Genomic DNA, 18,405 nt, shown 5'->3' on the forward strand with positions numbered 1-18,405 from the left:
ACAAGCTCTCTGTCTCTATAAATAAATAAAAAATTAAAAAAAAAAATGGAATACCTTTCAGGTTCAGAGAAAAATTAGTTTTTAAGATATTGGGAATTTTGTGTTCTATAAAGAATTATATGATAGGGGCGCCTGGGTGGCTCAGTTGGTTAAGCGACTGCCTTCGGCTCAGGTCATGATCCTGGAGTCTCAGGATCGAGTCCCGCATCGGGTTCGCTGCTCAGCAGGGAGTCTGCTTCTCCCTCTGACCCTCTTCCCTCTCGCGCTCTCTCTCATTCTCTCTCTCTCAAATAAATAAATAAAATCTTAAAAAAAAAGAATTATATGATATATAATTCAAAAGTCCAGTGTATTAATCCAAAATATTCACTAAAACATTGAAAACAGATCTAATTAAAGCATTATGTGTAATCAAAATGATCTTACAGTAGATTGTGTTTTATTTTATCTTAGTTGCAAGTACTTAAGGAAATTTAATTATGGGAACTGGTACATAAAAGCATTACAGAAAATCTGAGGAAAGTCAGAAGGTGTTAAGAGGATAATGCTACAGATTTAGTTGTTATCTAATTTCACTTGAAATATATGCCTTTCTTTTTCCTTGATAAACATACTGAGTTAAAGATATCTGTGCATCATAAAACTAAAACATTATAATACTACGACCTTATCTTTTTATTTCAGGATTAATAAGGCACCATAGTAACTGACACATATTCTACCTGATGCTCAAGTAAAAGCAAATGTTATTACTCTTGCAAATACCTAAACATGCACATATAATCAAATTGGGTATTAGTTCTGAACATTACATTATTTTTAGAGGGAAGGAAGGCATTTTCAGGTGTAGCCCCAAAAAGCAAGTCAGTAGAGTTTCTGACACATTTTGCCAAGTGGTCAGAAGAGAGGTACGCAAAAGTGAATCACCAGAACTCACTTATTTAATAGTTTGGTTTTTAAAAATGAGTTTTTGAAATGATTTTAAAATGATAGGCAACAGGACAAGCTGAAAAACAAAGGTATTAGAATTACAGCAATATGTAATAGAATATTATGAATGAAGGGCATTCTTCACATTTACTGTGCTAAAAAATACTCTGGTAAACTCCAAAACTATTAACATCCCAGATAAGTGAAAGTTTACATTCACTATTCAGTTTAACAGACTGAACAAATTATTGAGAATAGCACTCTCTTTATAAATGTCTATGTATCCATAAAGGGTACTTGGTAAAACTTTCAAACTCAATGAAGCCATATCCCCAGGCACCTTCTGAAACCACCTTGTTAGGATTCCAAGAAATATTAGTTTTGCTTTGGGAAAATAAAAACAAAGACATTCCAATTTTTATCCAGGATAATCCTAGTGACAATTTGTTCATTTCTATTTCAAAGATTCCATGGGATTAAACAAGTTGGCCATCCTAGTTATATATTCAAACACTCTTTTAAATGTTATTTTAGGAAGTACATTTACAGACAGTAAACAGCACAGTAAATTAAAGGAAATAAAACCAATATTTTAAAATACCTGAAGCTATTTTGTTTGGTTTTGTTTTACTGTTTGTTTCTTCTTTATTATTTCAGAGTGTACTTTCAATCTATTGTGAATATAGCATTTTGGCAGCACAGTGATTTTATGTTCTATTAAGAAGTGAGTACTTTTCAAAAAAAAAAAATTACGTTATAGGAGTTTTACCCCTACAGTTAGCTGGACCCTAAGTCATATTTAACTTACTCCATCTTGCCTCTGGATGAATAGAGCAGGTCATACTTTAGAGAAAGGAGGGATGCTGGTTTAAACAGATGGCTTTGTGTCATCCCTGATTCATGAGGAACCATGGCAACGAGCAAAGAGGGGGTGTTGCTTAGCAACTGAAAACAATAATGAAGAGATTTCCAAACTGTATGTAGACAAAAAAGTGCTTTGGAAGCACTTCGGTACTTGGCATAAGGGTACACCAAAATTCATTTATGAAACATGCTGAGTACATAATCACAAATCTGGAAAGCATAATGCTTTATAAGAGAAAAAATATCAAATAAGTAGCTTATTAGACAATTTCTCTAAAACATTTTTCTGTATTAATAAATAGCATTTATGACAAAATATAGCAAAACTACTAAAATAAGTGTTTTATTTTGAGATGTAATAAAAATTAGGTTAATTACAAAATCTATTACTATCAAATAATATAATACAACCTGAGATTGTAGGTAGGATCAGACATTCAAGTTGAGCTGTTGTGTAGTGCCAAATCGGCAAATATACATGACGTGGTCACCCGAACATTTCAGGGTGTTCTTTCCCAAGTTAGAATAGGCACTGCAGTTACAAACCTTTAATGTCTGTGTTAGCTAAAAATATATTTTCACCTTGAAAATGTCTTTCTTATTAGTATTCCCCCCTGCATTACACCTTAAAATTAATACTGAAAAAGTGGCTTTCACGCAATATTTTTTTCTTCTGGAGTTGTGAAAATAGAACCAAACTGGGTCTCTAAGATAAATATGTAACCATTTTATTATTGTTTTTATGTGTTCCTGTATTTAAATATAAATTTTAATGGATAAGCCATGTCAGGTTTGACACAGAATGTGTATGTTTATATATATATATATATATTTGAAATGTTTTTCAAGTGTCTATCAATGTATTAGCATTTGCTTTATAATAATTATTACAGCATCTACTTCATATCTTAAAATTTACTCAGTGACATATAGGAACTTATAATGCACCAATATTTTGCTAAGCACAATGGTAAATATTACACATATCATAGAGGGAAAATACCTTTCTGGGTTTCTCCTCCACTACCACCCTCAACGTTTCCTGGCTCTGGCCACCAAATGTGTGATTTTTCCTTAAACCAAGCAATTCTGCAACACCAGCTGGGTGTCCTATAACAATTTAACTCAATTCCAATACAATAGTTGCCTCTTATCCCTGGGAAAACGTTCCAAGACCCAATTTAAGATGAGATGAAGACTAAGAAAGGTTAACCAGCAGGGACATGAGTTCAAAACTCACCTCCGTGCAGTCTTGTGCCACTTATTAAATCTTTCTGCTCCTCAGTTTCTCCATTTTTTTTAGGCTAATTAAACAAGACCATTAAATTGGGGTGACTCTAAGACTGCGGCTGACGTACACGTGCCAAATCTAAACCACAAACGCCTCGGAGTTACGAACCCGAAACCTAAAGGCAACCAATCACAAACCACTATCTAGTCTTTAAGCAGCTATAGCCAATCAATGATGTCCTTGCTTCGCTTGTGCCTTTTCTCTGTAATAGTCTTCTCCCAGCTCCAGCGGGTTGTTGAGTTCAGCCGCTGCAGTTTTGTCGGGCTAGGCGATTCAAATGGATGAAGGTGCAACCTAAGTCTTTAAATGTTTACTGTGCCCCAGTTTACCTTTTAACACTACATTAAGCTGTGAGGGGTTAATATACAAAAAGCGCAAATGAGTGAACGGCAAGAACTGAATGAATTAACGCATAGGAAGTTCTCTTGCGCGGGCATATGCGTTGTTTTTGTTTCTTTTTGTTGCTTTATGTTGGTATTATTGTTTCTATTATTATTGTGTACACTGTCCAAATAAGCAGCTCTTCTGGGATTTAGAAGCAGTCGGGATTACCACTATAAACTATAGGTTAAATAAAAGTAATTTGATAAATGTTATCTTAGTTTGGAAAAGAGTAGGAAATGTTTAGCATTAAAAAAAAAAAAAAAGGAAATGTTGGGCGCCTGCGTGGCTCAGTTGGTTAAGCCTCTTGCTCTTGATTTTGGCTCAGTTCCTGATCTCAGGACCCTGAGATGAAGCCCCGTGTGGGGCTACCTGCTGAGCAGAGCCTGCTTAAGATTCTTTCCCTCTCGCTCTCTGTGCGCCCCCCGCCGCGCTATCAAAATATAAATAATAAAAATACTGTTAAAAAAGGAAATGTTTAGCATTAAAAAAAGGGTGAAGATTCATTAAAGATTTCCTTATGTATAATAAATGATTCATCAAAAGTAAAGGTCCATGTTTTCCTTCTTAGCTCCTTTTATTTATTGTTGGTTCCAGATATGCTATGCATTTCAACCATATTGTCCCCTCTCTGCATCCCCCATAATATATTAGCTAGATAGACATCATCAGTTCTCCTTTAGCTACCCTATTTGTACATTGAAGAAGGGGCAGAAGCTGGATTCATACCTTATCAGTTTTCTCTTGGTCTATATCACAAACTTAAAGGAGTAAAGCAATACCCATTTATTGTGTCACAGTGAGGTCAGAATTGAATCAGATGCACTGAGTTCTCTTACACTCAGGCTAAAATCAATGTATTGGCAGTGCCAGGCACTTGCTTAGAAGCTCTGGAGAAGAATCTGCTTCCTCATTTATTTAGATTGTGAACAGAATATAGTTGCTTGTGGCTTTAAATCTGCCGTATCCATTTTTTGGCCAGCTGTCAGCAGAGCCATTCTCCACCCCCAGAGGCTGCCTGTATTCCTTCTCACATGGCCCTTTTCACCTTCAAAGGCAGCAATGGACCATTCTTCTCATACCTATAATCTTTCTAATTTTCACTCTGCCACCAGCCAGAGAAAACTCTGTTTTTAAAGGGCTTTGTGATTTGATTAAGGCCAACCCAACTAATCTCACTATTTTAAGGTTAACTTACAATGTTTATTACAGCTGCACACTTTTGTCATGTAATGTAACATAATCATGGAGTAATATCTAGTCCTATTTGTAAATTCTGCCCACAAGTAATGGGGCGATTTTACAAGGGAAGGGCCATTGGGGGTTATTTTTAGAATTCTGCCTATCCCAGCACCCAAGTCTATGATATCAGAGAGCATTTCTTTTCTTTTCTTTTCTTTTTTTAAGATCTTATCTATTTAAGGGAGAGAGCATGAGAGAGAGCACAAGCAGGGGAGTGGCAGAGGGAGAGGCAGGCTCCTTGCTGAGCAGGGAGCCCAATGCAGGTCTCCATCCCAGGACCCCGAGATCATGACCTGAGCCGAAGGCAGACGCTTAACCGACTGAGCCACCCAGGAGCCCCTATCAGAGAACATCTCTTAAATACTATGTAATAATGTGGGACCATATCCACAGTGATCCTAAAGTCTGTTTGAATACATAGGCATATATATTCATAACAGAAGAATCATAATAGAAAAATCTATTAAATTGGATATACAACTAGATTAAAATAGAATTACCCCTGATTTCTCAGGTTTCCTTGGCTCCAAATATCACTTTCTCTTATGTTTTGAGAATGCTATCAAGATATTCAAATTAGTTGGTTTTTGGAGATCCAAATATGTCATTGGAAACTGTAAGATTAGTCTCACAGAGCTCTCTTTTTCTGAGTTGTACAAAATTTATTCTATCATAAAAAACAATATATAATTTATACTGTGTTGGACATAAACAATGAACCCACTTTATTCTCTTCATTTCATATGCTGAATAAGATGTTTCTATTATTAAGCGAAAATTAATTTGTCATCATTTCTCTGTTCTTTCAAGTAATTATATCTTTTATTATGGTATCTTTCAAATAATTATCAGAATTGACCTCTGATAAAATGTTACTGAAACATAAACCCTAAAATTAGTAACACTGATTACAATTGTGTGGAATATTTATCATTTCCTTTAGAATGTAAGTGTATGAGAGAAGTGTCAGTCTCAATTAAGTATGTGCCCCCAGTACATAATACAGTGCCTGTAGTACATCAGTTGTCCAACAATAACAACAAAAAAGTTTCAAGAAAATTGAATAATTACAAATAATTATAAATAATAAATTAAATCAAATGATCATCAAAAGTTTTAAATGCAGGTATATATAATTTTTCAGAATAAATTGTATGCCAGTTTAAACATTATCTTTAGAGCAATTTTTCCCAACTAAAATCTGCAATATAATTAACATAGCACTATTGCTTATTTCATCATCTTCTCTTAATAACTTTTTTCTGTATATTTGCTGTACTGTTATTGTAAATAAAATCTAATTAATTTAAGCTCTCTTGCCTATTAAGTATTGTTCAAATTATGCTAATGTACCTGTGAAATAATCAGATAAATATTGGTCATGTGTATTAAAGATCATATGTAGACTTTTTGTATTTTTCTTGTTTTAATTTTTAATTCTATTTTTTATTGTTGTCTTAAAAAATTTTGCCCACTAGAATTACATGTCATGAACTAGACATACCTGAAAACAACTACATCAAAAACTCTGTAGTTGAGGACCGGGATTTCATAGTTTTTCTGGCTTTTCTCATGATTCTAATACATGGAGTTGACAACCAATGACCTACCAATACTCTCAACTATGATATTTAAGTATCCTTTAAAATATAGCAGAAAAAAGAATGTCATAATCAAAGAAGTTAAAAAGACTAACACTCCTAAATAAATGTAAAAAACAAAACAACACAAAACTTTCCCTCCTTTCCAACATTTATTCACTCCACAAATAGGAACTCCACCTATGGCATGACAGTTACTATAGTACTTAACGAGAATAAAAAGAAACAGGATTCAGAATATGTTCTCAAGAATTTCAGGCTACTAATAATACTTATTAATCACATATCAATCACTTACTATATATGAAAGTTCATATGTTATCTTATTTAAATCATTTGAATCCATTTTCACAAGTTGATAGGTACATATTTCTGTTATAAAGATAAAGAAACTAAAACTCTGTTCCTTAACGTAACACCAAATATAACAAATGTTCATCATAGAATTTGATTTAGGTCTATTTGAATCCTTGGAAGGAAGGACATACAATCCAGAACTGATGCAGGAGAAATTCTTCCCACCCACAAAATATATATATAAAATCAACGAATAATTAACATTAACATTCATCCAAGGAAGTTCTACTTCTACATATAAACAAATAGAAAATGTAATACCTGCAAAATGAGATAAACAACATTCACAAAGAAAATTGTAAAAATTCATGTATTTAAAATTCTTAGAGAGGGGTGCCTGGGTGGCTCACTTGGTAAAGTGACTGACTCTTGGTTTTGGCTCAGGTTGTGATCTGATGGGTCGTGAGATACAGCCTGCATCGGGGTCCACACTCAGCAGGGAGTCTGCTTGAAGAGAGCATGTGCCCTCTTTCCCTTTCTCTCAAATCAATAAATACATCTTTAAAATTCTTAGAGAAATTCAAAATGGAACTAAGTCATATAAAAGGATATGAGATATGTAAAATGAAAGTTCGTTATAAAACAGAAAAAGTCAGAAATCTGGGAAATTAAATACTAAATATTAAAATGACCAAAGCAGCAACAAATCATTAAGAGGAAGTGCAGAGATGACACAGTAGACAAAAATCCTGTTAAACTGTATCCTGGTATAGTCCAAAAGAAACAAGGATAGAGAATATGAAAACAGTTTACAGCAATAGTGTCAACCCAAAAGCTTCAAAATACCTTTAATTAGAATTTTAAAAGAAAAAGTACTGAGTATGGAAAGGAGGCAACCCATAAAGAAATAAAGGTCTCAAGTTTTACATAATAAATATGATGAATCTTCAGAATTATGTACTACTTCAAACAACAGCTACAACACCAATACAAGAATCCATGCAAACAAATTCTAGCAACAACTAACATTTAGGCATTGTAATGAAACTTCAATATCTTAAGGATAAACAGAAAACCCTAAGATTTATGAGAGAAAGAGTGCACTACATACAATAAACGAGAATCAGTTTTGTTTGTTGCTAGCAAATATTGACTCTTAGAATGCCAGGCATCATTCTAAATGTGTGGGACATATAAATGATCTGAACAGAGATGGCTGCTCTCTGTCAATCTTTTAATCTAGGGGAAGGAGAAAGAGTATAGTCTATGGAGATAATAAATACATTATACTATGGAAACTGATCCTGGATCATGGACTGGATAAATTAGATAAGATTGTAAGGGTTAGGGGCAAGGTGGAAGTTAGGGCAATCTGTTTTCAGTAAGTGACATTGAAAAAAAAATCATGAAGGAAACAAGGAAGATATCTGTGCAGATGCCTCTGCGAAGATTATCTGAAGCAGAAGGAACAGGTGGTGTAAAGGCTCACTCTAGGAGTTTACCAAGCATGGCGGAAGAACAACAGGCCAGTATGTTTGGAGCAAGTATAAGCGGGGAAAATGATAGTAGATAAGACTAGAACAGGATCATGTTTTAAGATCATGAAAGCCTTTTTAGGTGACTATAAATATTTGTGATTTTACTCTGAATAAAATGAGGATTTTGAGGAGTATTCTAAATACAGGCGTGAATGTCATCAGACTTAGATTTTTAAAAGGACCACTCTCAATACTGTGTTAAGAATAGAATTTGGGAGTTGGGCAAAGATGAAAGCAGAAAGACCAGGTAGAAGACAACTGTAATTGTATATCTGAGAGATTATGGTGACAAACACTGGCAAGGTAGCAGGGAACATAGGAGGAAATGGCTAAATTCTGGGTTTTAAGAAATGAATTGAATATGTAAAAAAAAGGATTCAAGGAGAATTCTAACTGGAAAAATAGAGTTGCCATCAAATGGAATAGGAAAGTCTATGAGTGGAAAAGATTTGGAGCAGAAAATCAGAGATCTATCTTGGACATGTTATTTTTTTTTTAAGATTTATTTATGTATCTGAGAGACAGAGTACATGCGAGTGGTGGGGGTGGGTAGGGGCAGAGGGAGAGAGAGAATTTCAATCAGGCTCCACGCTGAGCGCAGAGCCCAACACAGAGCTCCATCCTAGGACCCCAAGATCATGACCCGGACCAAAATCAAGAGTTGGATGCTCAACTGAACTGAACCACTCAGGTGCCCTGTCTTGGACATGTTAAATTAGAAAAGCAATTATTTGATAACGTAAGAGGGGAATTCGGGTAAGAAGTTGTATACGCTTTGAGCTTGGGAGAGAGATTTGTGCTGAAGATATAAATTTGGAAGTTGTTCCGTAAAAACATGTTTCAGGTGTAAGAGCACATCAGTCACCTTATATATGGCCTCAGTGTAGGTAAATAAGCAAAAGAACATCATGAAGTCATAGGAAACTCCAAACTTAAGGTATCTGGAAGAAGAGGAATAACCAATGAAGCGGACTTTGAGGAGGCAGCCAGTGAAATAGGACAAAAACTCATGTGTTATCCTAATGATTAAATTTTATGAAGGAGTGTGATTAACTGTGACAACTATTGCTGTGAGGTTAGACATACTGAAAATTGAAAAGTGGCCTTTGGAAATAGCAATATAGATATCATTTTGGTACCCTTGACAAAACCAAGTTAGATTGCTTGGTAAGGAAAACGTGTTCAAAGAGAGAATAGAAAAGAACCTGGAGACAATGTATATAGTTCATTGATTTGAGAAGTTCTGTTTGAAGGGAGGAAAACAAAATGTAACAGGTGGGGGTTAGGAAATTCTTCTTCCTCACTTTCTTCCTCCTTCATTGCTTCCTCTTCTTTCTCCTACTTCTCCTCCTCTTTTAATTTGGAAGAATAATATTTTATTTTATAGCAGTGAAAATGATTTGATAGAAAGAAAAACAGTCTGCATTAGCAATGCAGGAAATTACTGGAGCTATAGGCTGGAGTAGGCAAAAAGAGAAGTAAATTAATACCCAAGTTAGGACATTAACTGTAAAGAAGATCATGAATGGTTCGTATATAATAACAGGCAGTAAAATGGATTACATGAGTTGGGAGGTGGGAAATATGCTAATATGCAGAGGAAGCTGGAGAAGTTCTCTTTCAAGTGCTTCACTTTCCTTAATAAAATTAAGTTTATCAATTTAGACAAAGGCGGAGGAGGTGGTATTGATCATTGGAGGAGAGAAAAAGAGTGGAATAGTTGTCCAAGATAGGAAAATTAATGGAATAAAAAATATAATCAAGATGCCTAGAAACATAAAGGCACACTTCAGGTTCCAGATTTTGAATTTAAAGTGTATTTTCTAGCATTCCAAAGAGCTGCACTAATGGAGGTTCAGAAAAAGTGGAGGTGATACTTTACCATGGTGTGATTTTCCAAGCAAGTGGGATGGCATGAAAGAAGCAAGGGAGAATAATTATAATGATTGACCAAAGAATTTGATCTGGGTAAGGAGGGACAAGATGATCCCACAGAATTGTGGAAGAGGAAAAAGTTGGGTTTATCAATAAACTAGAGATTCCACGGGTAGAGAAAGTTCCTTAGGATTGTGGTACAAGAGAGAGTGAGCACCACCCCAGCTGAGCCCCTTTACTTCAGAATCCATTAGGTCTTTCTTTATTCATTAGCATTTGGCTAGCTTCAATGCTTTGTGTGTGTGGTTGGTGTTAGTAAGTTTTATTTTTCCTGAATCTAAAATTACTATATTACGTTATTTTTGGAGTAGGCAAAATCTGGGATGCAGGATCAATCTGCCATATTAACCCAACAATTTTTACCATTTTTTTGTTTCACCACTGTCTGTCTCCTCTCTCTCTCTTTTTCTCAGCTCCATCGCTCTTTTTTTTCTTCTCTCTCTCTCTCTCAAGCATACACATATATTTACAAAGGATGTACTTAAAAGAGAACTTTTCCTGGGTGATAAAATGTCTAAACCTATAATTTTGCTATGTCAACTTCTTGGTAATTTAATACAAAGAATTGAATCGAACTTTTAAAAACGTTTTGGTAAGATTGACATTGATTCAGCTTCCTTTAAGGCATATAACTAGTTTTCTCAGGTAGTATAGAGCATATAGTTATGAGGTACAAGAAAGCATATAGTTACTATTAGAGTCAGATTAAAATTGACACCTATTTATCCCACAAAATTTTAAGGTATAATATTCACGTACATCTTCCAGTAGTAGTTTCATTACAGTTGTAAAATTACTAGCCAGAAATTGAAGTGGAGAAATGATGACATCAAGCATAAGATATCCCAGGGAGAGAATTAATGTCAAAATAATTACATGGTTCACAGTCAAGGCTGTATGGTTATTAGCAACTCTAGAGAAGCTAATTAAGTAAGTCAAAAATTGTGGTTAAGCCAGTTAAATTGAAGTGTTTCTATGGCTTCTGAACAAATAGGTAACACCTCAGAGCTGAGAATGTACTCATTAATCAAAGGAACTGAAAATTGTATCACACTGATTAAAACCACATGTAGTAAAAATGCCTATTTAGTCTTCTTTTAAAAGAAGATCTTAGCAAAAGCTGAACTGCTACTACCTTTAATTTGATCCTACAATCAGACAAGTTTTTCATTTTGTTATTCTCTCACAAGTATTGATAATCACTTATTTTTAACACTTCAGCCCCCCTTTTTTAAATCAATACCCATTCCTAGTTTTCAAAATAGAAAAAAAATCACTCTTCTTTAAAATACAGACCCAACTTCTTGTTTGGAGACTGAAAACAAGAAAAAAAAATAGAATGTGCAGTGGGGTATCAAATTTAACAAAAGAGCTAACATGCAACAAGCACTCAGCACTGAAATAAAGTTTGTTCTAGTTAGGTTTAAGTGAATTTGCCCGTAAGGATTCCAAAGACTTTAGTTAGCAAAGAAAAACAATAGAAATCTCTGTCTATACAACTAAGGCAGAATCCCAAGCTTTGGAGAAAAAGGAAGGCAACATTTGAAGGACGAAAACAGACATCATGGATGTCATAAACACAGTGTCAGTGTCAGATTTTAAAATTTGCTGTTTGCAGGTCATGAATCTTGCTCCTTCATCAGAGTGCCTCAGTGGCTGTGATTAATTTTGGAATACACCACAGCAATTTTTTTTTTTTTTTTAGCAAGGTAATCCTCAGGTTCTCTTGAAATAAATAAAACATGATAAATTAACTTAAAAACATTTTCAAGCTTTACATCCCGTGACTTTAGTCCATAACCAGTTAGAGAGGAGAATACAAGGAATTATTGCAGAAAAATACTTCTTTTCAATAATATTTCAAATATTTCTTAAGTGAAGTAAGTCAAAATTTAACTTTGTATTCAAATAAAAATTGGAGACAATTTTGGAGTTAGATTTTTATAATGAATATTATAAATATAAAATAAATTAGAAGTGGCAGAGGGCATATCTCTTTAAAAGAATATTGTGTGTTAAAGATTCCAGGAGACTATGTTTCTGTTAGGAAAGCATACCTGAAGAGTAGAAATATGTATTCCATAATGGTTTTATTCTTGAAGTAATGTTTTATTGTCAATCTCTTTAAATATAAATATATATATGCTTTAAATATATGAAAGCCAGCTAATATCCTCTAAAATTTATTCTAAATTTTTAGTACTATTTTCTTTTTGCATAGATTTTAGTGATAAGTATGTATTGCCTAAACTTAAAAATACTAGCACAAACAGGTTAGTGGGCAAATAGTTAATTTGCATTTTAATGGCTCCTAAATCTCTGAGATTGTGCAAGCTTCTAGAGGATAGAAAATTGCAAAGGATGAGTTTTGTTATCTGACACACGTTTTTTTTTAAACTTTTTTTTACCCTGGTTTTTAAAATTATAGATGTTTGACTTTAAACATATTATTTTAATTTTCTTAATATCTGTGTTTCATCTGCAAAGTGAGAATAGTAACATCTATCTTATTGAGCCACTTTGCGAATTGAAGAGAATTTATTTCAAACAAGTGACAATGTACTTGGTAAGGAAGGGAATTAAAAAATTCCTAGGCATTGAGATAGTCACTGCTTCCTTCAGTGGTTTTATATGTGGGCAGCATACCAGAAGCACCTGAAGAGCTTTTAAAATGTTGAAATAGCCATGCCATTCCCTAGACTAATCAAATTAGAATCTCTGTGGGAGGAGCCAAAGCCTTGGTATCTATTTAAAACTTCTCAAATGATTATAAATTGTGGTCAGATTTGAGAGTCACTGACTTAAGGCAAAGCAAATTGGTATTGTTGCTTCATTACACTAGTCATTTCTTAGTTATGTAAAGGAACATAAAATAATTTTCCTTCTACTTTTCTAGGTTCTTGGCTGATACACCTACCTAATAAAAGAAAGATTAATAGGAGAAAAACAAATACAAGTTTAATAACACATATACCACCCATATCCATGGGATATGCCCAGAAAAACTGAGCAACTCTCTGAAATGGCCCAAGTCACCACCTTAGATAACATACAAAAGGAGATGCAGGGCATGGGAAGAAGCTAGTTTTTGGAGGTTACCAGGGAAACCGCTGTAAACAAGAGTGTGGTTGTTATGCAGATTTATTTGTCTTCTCTATTGGGTTTCTAGAAATTTAGAGTCATCCACCTCTTCCAGATACTTAGAGGGGGACACTCTTACAAATGGAAATTTCCCTTATAAATGTAAATGTCTTTTACAAAAGGGTAACTTCTACTCAGTTTTCAGAACTTCTCCACTGTCTGCTGTTTCTTAAAAATAACCAGCCTAAAATATGCCAAAGAGGCATTTTTGGGGAGGTATGTGCTGCTCCTCTTCAGTTATAACTATAACAAATTCAGTGTTACCCACCTGTAACAATTTCAACAACAACACACAAAGATCTTTATAGTTAACAAATGGAGGAAGAGAGGCTGCTTGGGAAGAAGGCAGAATTAAATTTCAAAAATGAGAGAAAATAAGATGAATCCATTGCTTTTAATTAGAAGGGAAATAATAGTCAAGAAGCAGTATGTTTTGAAGGAAAATTGAGGCATGGTAGTATTAGTGTAATCCTTCCATATATTTATACATTTCTTATCAAAAGAAAGGCAAATCCTAAGGTTAAATTTCCAAAGTTATGTCTAATGATGCAAAAAAAAAAAACCCAAAAACAAAAACAAACCCCCCCCAACCCACCATGTAATTACATATGCAAAATGGGTAATTTTGCATGCAATCTATAATTTCCTATTGTTTAATTTTGAAGGTTAGCTAAATTACTTTCTCTGCCTGTAGAGTTTTAGGTTGCTTTTTTTTTTAACTATTTAAGATGGTCTAAAGTAATTCTCTATATTTGCCTTAAAGATTTAAAAACTGATTTTAATTCAATATTTATCTGTTCCAGGTGGACCCAGGTGTGTTTTAATAATCTTTATGAAACGAAAATGGGCTTGACTACAGATTTTTCATGTATGATTTTGTCAAAGAAATTATGAATTACTAAAGACACTGGGAAAACTGTATGATTTGTTCCCATACACAGATGGAAGTAAAATTTTTTAGAAAGCGAACATTGTACATCTGCTCTTTGAAATATTCCTAGAAAAGAAATATACACACATACACAAGAGATGCCTTTGTTTACTTAACAATTTGAAAAAATAATCTGATTATCTGCTTATTTTAAAATGTAGTGGAAATACTTATTTGTGAATGAAATATTTGTTTATGTATAACATTTTCTTTAAGGTTAGTATAGTATTTATACTGCCATATATTTTGCATGTATTTTATTCAAATGCCCAACCCTGGAGCACCAGTTTTCTTATAATTTCTCTTCTAACATTCTAATAATATGAAAGAACTAATGCTTATTTAAGGGTGGAACTTCCAGTTCACTGGAGCAGTCATTTATTAAATAGCACCCTGTGGACTTAAAAACCAAACACATTTCTTCCATTTTTTTTTACTTTCAGACAAGAATTAGATTCTCCACACAACAACTGTAGCCAGTTAAATACTACCAGTTCGCAGAGTTGTATTTTTAAAATGTATTATAGATAAACACACACAGATAGAATTCTGCCCTTATAAAATGTCCACATCTTAATGATGTAGGAAAGATGTTAGGGTTTGAAGCCAAGGGCCAAGAAAGAATTCTTGAGACGTCTTTGGTGCAAAGAGGTGGTTTTATGAAAGCACAGGGACGGGACCTGTGGGCAAGAAAAGCTGCGTTGGGGTTGAGAGGGGTGGCAATTATATACCTTCAAGTTGGGAGGGAGCTAGGGATAGAGTAAATCTCTAAGGAATTTTGAAAACAAGGTTTCCAGGACCTTGAGGGGGCTAGCTATTGTTAGGTAAAGGTCATTTATTACTGTCCAATAAAACCTTAGTCATGAGACCCTTCAGATGTGTATCAGTGGGTCATACACTCAGGGGATGACTGCTAACGAATACCTTGGGGGAGAGGTAAAGATAAAGGGTGTTTTCAAAAGAATTTTTATATGTTAAGGTAGACTCACAGGATCCTGGGGGTTCAGGCTAAGATTGCCTTTTACCTTTAGCAAAGTATTAACATCAGACAGTTCAGTCCCTAGAGAAATGTCACTATGCCTGTTTTAAGGACTTGTTAATGGGTTGCAAGTAGTAAGGAAATTTAAATTTTATTTTGCCTTTGTTTCCCACATCATTAATATTTGGAATCTGTGACTATATTACTTTACACTACAAATGTGATTATGGTAAGAATTTTGAGGTAGGGAGATTATCCTGTATTATACAGGCTGGCTCAATGAAATCACAAAACTTGTTTGTTTGTTTTGTTTTAAGATTTTATTTATTTATTTGAGAGAGAGTTCATGAGTGGGGGCGGGGGGGGAGCGGGGTAGAGGGAGAAGCAGACTCCCAGTTGAGCAGGAGCCACACTCCTGTGGGGCTCTATCCCAGGACCCTGGGATCATGACCTGAGCCAAAGGCAGACACTTAACTGATTGACCCACCCAGAAGTCTGAAATCACAAAACTTTTAAAAATGGAAGAGAGAGACCAAAGAAAAGTCAATGTCAGAGTAATGTGATGTGAGAAAGGGACTAACTGTTGTTGACTTTGAAGATGAAAGATACAAGTCAAGGAATGTGCACATGAACAGGCATAAACAGATTCCTCCCTAGAGCTTCCAGAGGGAGCATAGCCCTGCCAGCACCTTGATTTTGGCCCAGTAAAACCCATTTTCTGTTTCTGACCTCCAAACTATAAGATACAATATTTGCATAATTTGAAATTTCTTTGTTTTGATAATTTGCTACAGCAGCAATAGGAACATAGTATCTGTGCATGTATAGTTGTAGTTTTATATACACATACTAGATATTGTATAGTACACATTTATATATTTGTATTTATATAGTGTTCTTAAAGAATACTTCTCAATATGGAAGATGATAGTCCGACTTACCATTCTACAAGGAAACTTTCTCAACTGAAGTCCAGGTAGATTTGGGAGAAAAAACCTAGGAAGCTGGAAGAAGGAACTACACAGCATTGTCATATTGTTTATTTTCTTTTATCATTATTGATATTATTTAATCAAGCATCTTCCTGTATGCAGGAAAGATTTTTGAGAGAAAGGCTTGTTGTTCTCTAAGTTCCGATAGAAGGAAACTGACAAGCCAACTACTGTTGGGGGTTAAGGGGCCTGTAATAGTGACACCCTGGACTGACATTTATTAAGTCCTTTTGAATAAAAAGAAAAAGGCATGGATAGATTTCAGAGCACTTTTTAAAAAAATAGTATGCTTGAAAGGTTAGATTCTCAGTCAAAAATTTCTAGCTGGTCTCTTCAGAATGGTGAATTAGTAGGAATGTTTTGCTCTTGAATAATCAGCTTCTGCCCTTAATCAGTTTCTGCTTTTTCATCTGTAAAATAAGAATTGCAACATCAATGTCAAAGTTAATTGTGAAGATAAAGAGGTAATATAAAATAGGGGTGCCTGGTGGTGCAATAGGTTAAGTGTCAGACTCCTGGTTTTGGTTCAGGTCATGATCTCAAGGTCATGAGATCAAGCCCCACGTTGGGTTGCATGCTCAGTGTGGAGTCTGCTTGGACTCTCTCTCTTTCTCTCTCCCTCTGTCCCTCCCACTCATGCTCTCTCTCTCTCAAACAAATAAATCTTAAAAAGAGAGAGAGAGAGAGAATATAAAATAAAATGATTAGTCTGGCATATAACACACACTCCAAAATGTTTGATCCATTTACTTCTGTAACCAGACAGTGCCTAGTACTATATTGAGTAGACACAATAAAAATGATATATATAGTTAAGAAAAATAAGCCTTGGTTGGCTGACTTTTAAAGGTGTGTAATTGCTGAGATTTAATAAAATAGTCTAAGAAAGTTGAGCATAAATGATGGCAAATATTTCAAGTTGAATTCTATCTTTCATTTGAGAAGGTAAACTGTTCATCTTACCTTCGCCTAAAGATACATGTTACTCCAGGAGTATATTTTTTTCTAGAAATGAGGAACATGAAAAATATCAGATCTATCAAATTGTCAAAGCCTTATTCAGTTTTAAGCTCTATTACACCCCATTTTTCATAATAGGGTAAACCTTGAGAACAGGTACAACTGGCAATAGAGAAACACAATTTTCTGCTTCAAATAATATTAGTGAAAAACAATATTTGAAAAGTGCTTGGGATACCCCATTTATTTTCTACTTAAGAGTCATATCTATCTGAATAAATATTCAGTCATATAATTTCCACAAATTTATAAAAATAATATTACAGACCACTGCTGGAAGTTACTAGTTTCAAATATCTTCTATATTCCATCTTTTATTTCAAAATTAAGAAAGTTTTCAAGTAAAAAAATTTAGCTTATTTTATAGAGCCACACTGAAAGTCATTTTATTTACTAATTCTGTGCATAATTTGTTTCTTTATTTACCCATTTATATGTTAGGTTAACTTTTCATTGTGTCCTGGATACTTTACAAATTGCTATTATGCTTATATGAGAATAAGAAAAAAATAGAATCATTGAGAAAAGAAAAAGAAAATAAATGTATTCATAAATATTTATTAGGGGTCTACCACTTATTGCATGCTTATATAAGCTCTTGGCAAACATCATGTGACTAAAATAGACAAAGATCTTTCTCCTTAAGTCCTAAAATTTCAGCAGGGGAAACTGACAATAAAAATAAGCACAATTAAAAATTGTGCTTATTTTTAAAATTTTTTAAAAATTTTTTTCAATATTTATCTGTTCCAGGTGGACCCAGGTATGTTTTAATAATCTTTATTATTTTAAAAATTGGAATGAAAAAATAAAAAAGTAGAACAGGTGAGGAATATAGGATTTTGTTTTTGCAGATTGATAAAATAAAAAATTAAAAGACAAAAGTACTTATCAACTGATCCCCAGAAGTATTTTCACATATATTATCCTTTTTTTTGATCTCCAAAAGTCCCCAGTAGATATATCCTTATCTTTGAGTTGAAAGTTCAAAAACTGAATTAAAATTAAAATAACCCGGCCCAGGACACTCAGCCTGCTATGAAAGTGCCTTTTTCTTGGTATGGAATGAAGTTTTGTTACACATTTTGTTGTGGATTTATGTAGGTTATTGGTTAATATAAAAGAAGGGATGGAAAATGATGTCTTTTGAATATCCTTTTTTTTATTTAAAGATTTTATTTATTTATTCACGAGAGACAGAGAGAGAGAGAGAGAGACAGGCAGAGGGAGAAGCAGGCTCCCAAGGAGCAGGGAGCCCGATGC

At 34.1% G+C, this 18,405-nt stretch overlaps 2 long non-coding RNA genes across 5 annotated transcripts in view; one reads left to right on the forward strand and one right to left on the reverse strand.

Annotated features, from left to right (window-relative positions):
- LOC112819792 (uncharacterized) overlaps positions 1 to 3,159 on the reverse strand; it is a 116,964-nt gene extending 113,805 nt beyond the window's left edge. For 2 of the 4 annotated variants that reach the window (XR_012376492.1, XR_012376488.1), the window contains exon 1: positions 3,035 to 3,159. This is a non-coding gene — a long non-coding RNA (uncharacterized lncRNA). Of the gene's footprint in view, positions 1 to 1,738; positions 1,818 to 3,034 lie in introns of those variants that run through there. The other 2 variants (XR_012376493.1, XR_012376489.1) reach the window with 1 other exon arrangement.
- Positions 3,160 to 3,319: 160 nt separating this feature from the next.
- Positions 3,320 to 18,405, forward strand: part of LOC141371499 (uncharacterized) — a 66,233-nt gene continuing 51,147 nt past the window's right edge. Inside the window, exon 1 of the long non-coding RNA XR_012376496.1 lies at positions 3,320 to 3,372. This is a non-coding gene — a long non-coding RNA (uncharacterized lncRNA). The remainder of the gene's footprint in view (positions 3,373 to 18,405) is intronic.

Source organism: Callorhinus ursinus, unplaced genomic scaffold, assembly GCF_003265705.2.
Source record: "Callorhinus ursinus isolate GAN/ISIS: 27379988/994484 unplaced genomic scaffold, GSC_fseal_2.0 scaffold3, whole genome shotgun sequence".
Lineage (NCBI taxonomy): Eukaryota > Metazoa > Chordata > Mammalia > Carnivora > Otariidae > Callorhinus > Callorhinus ursinus.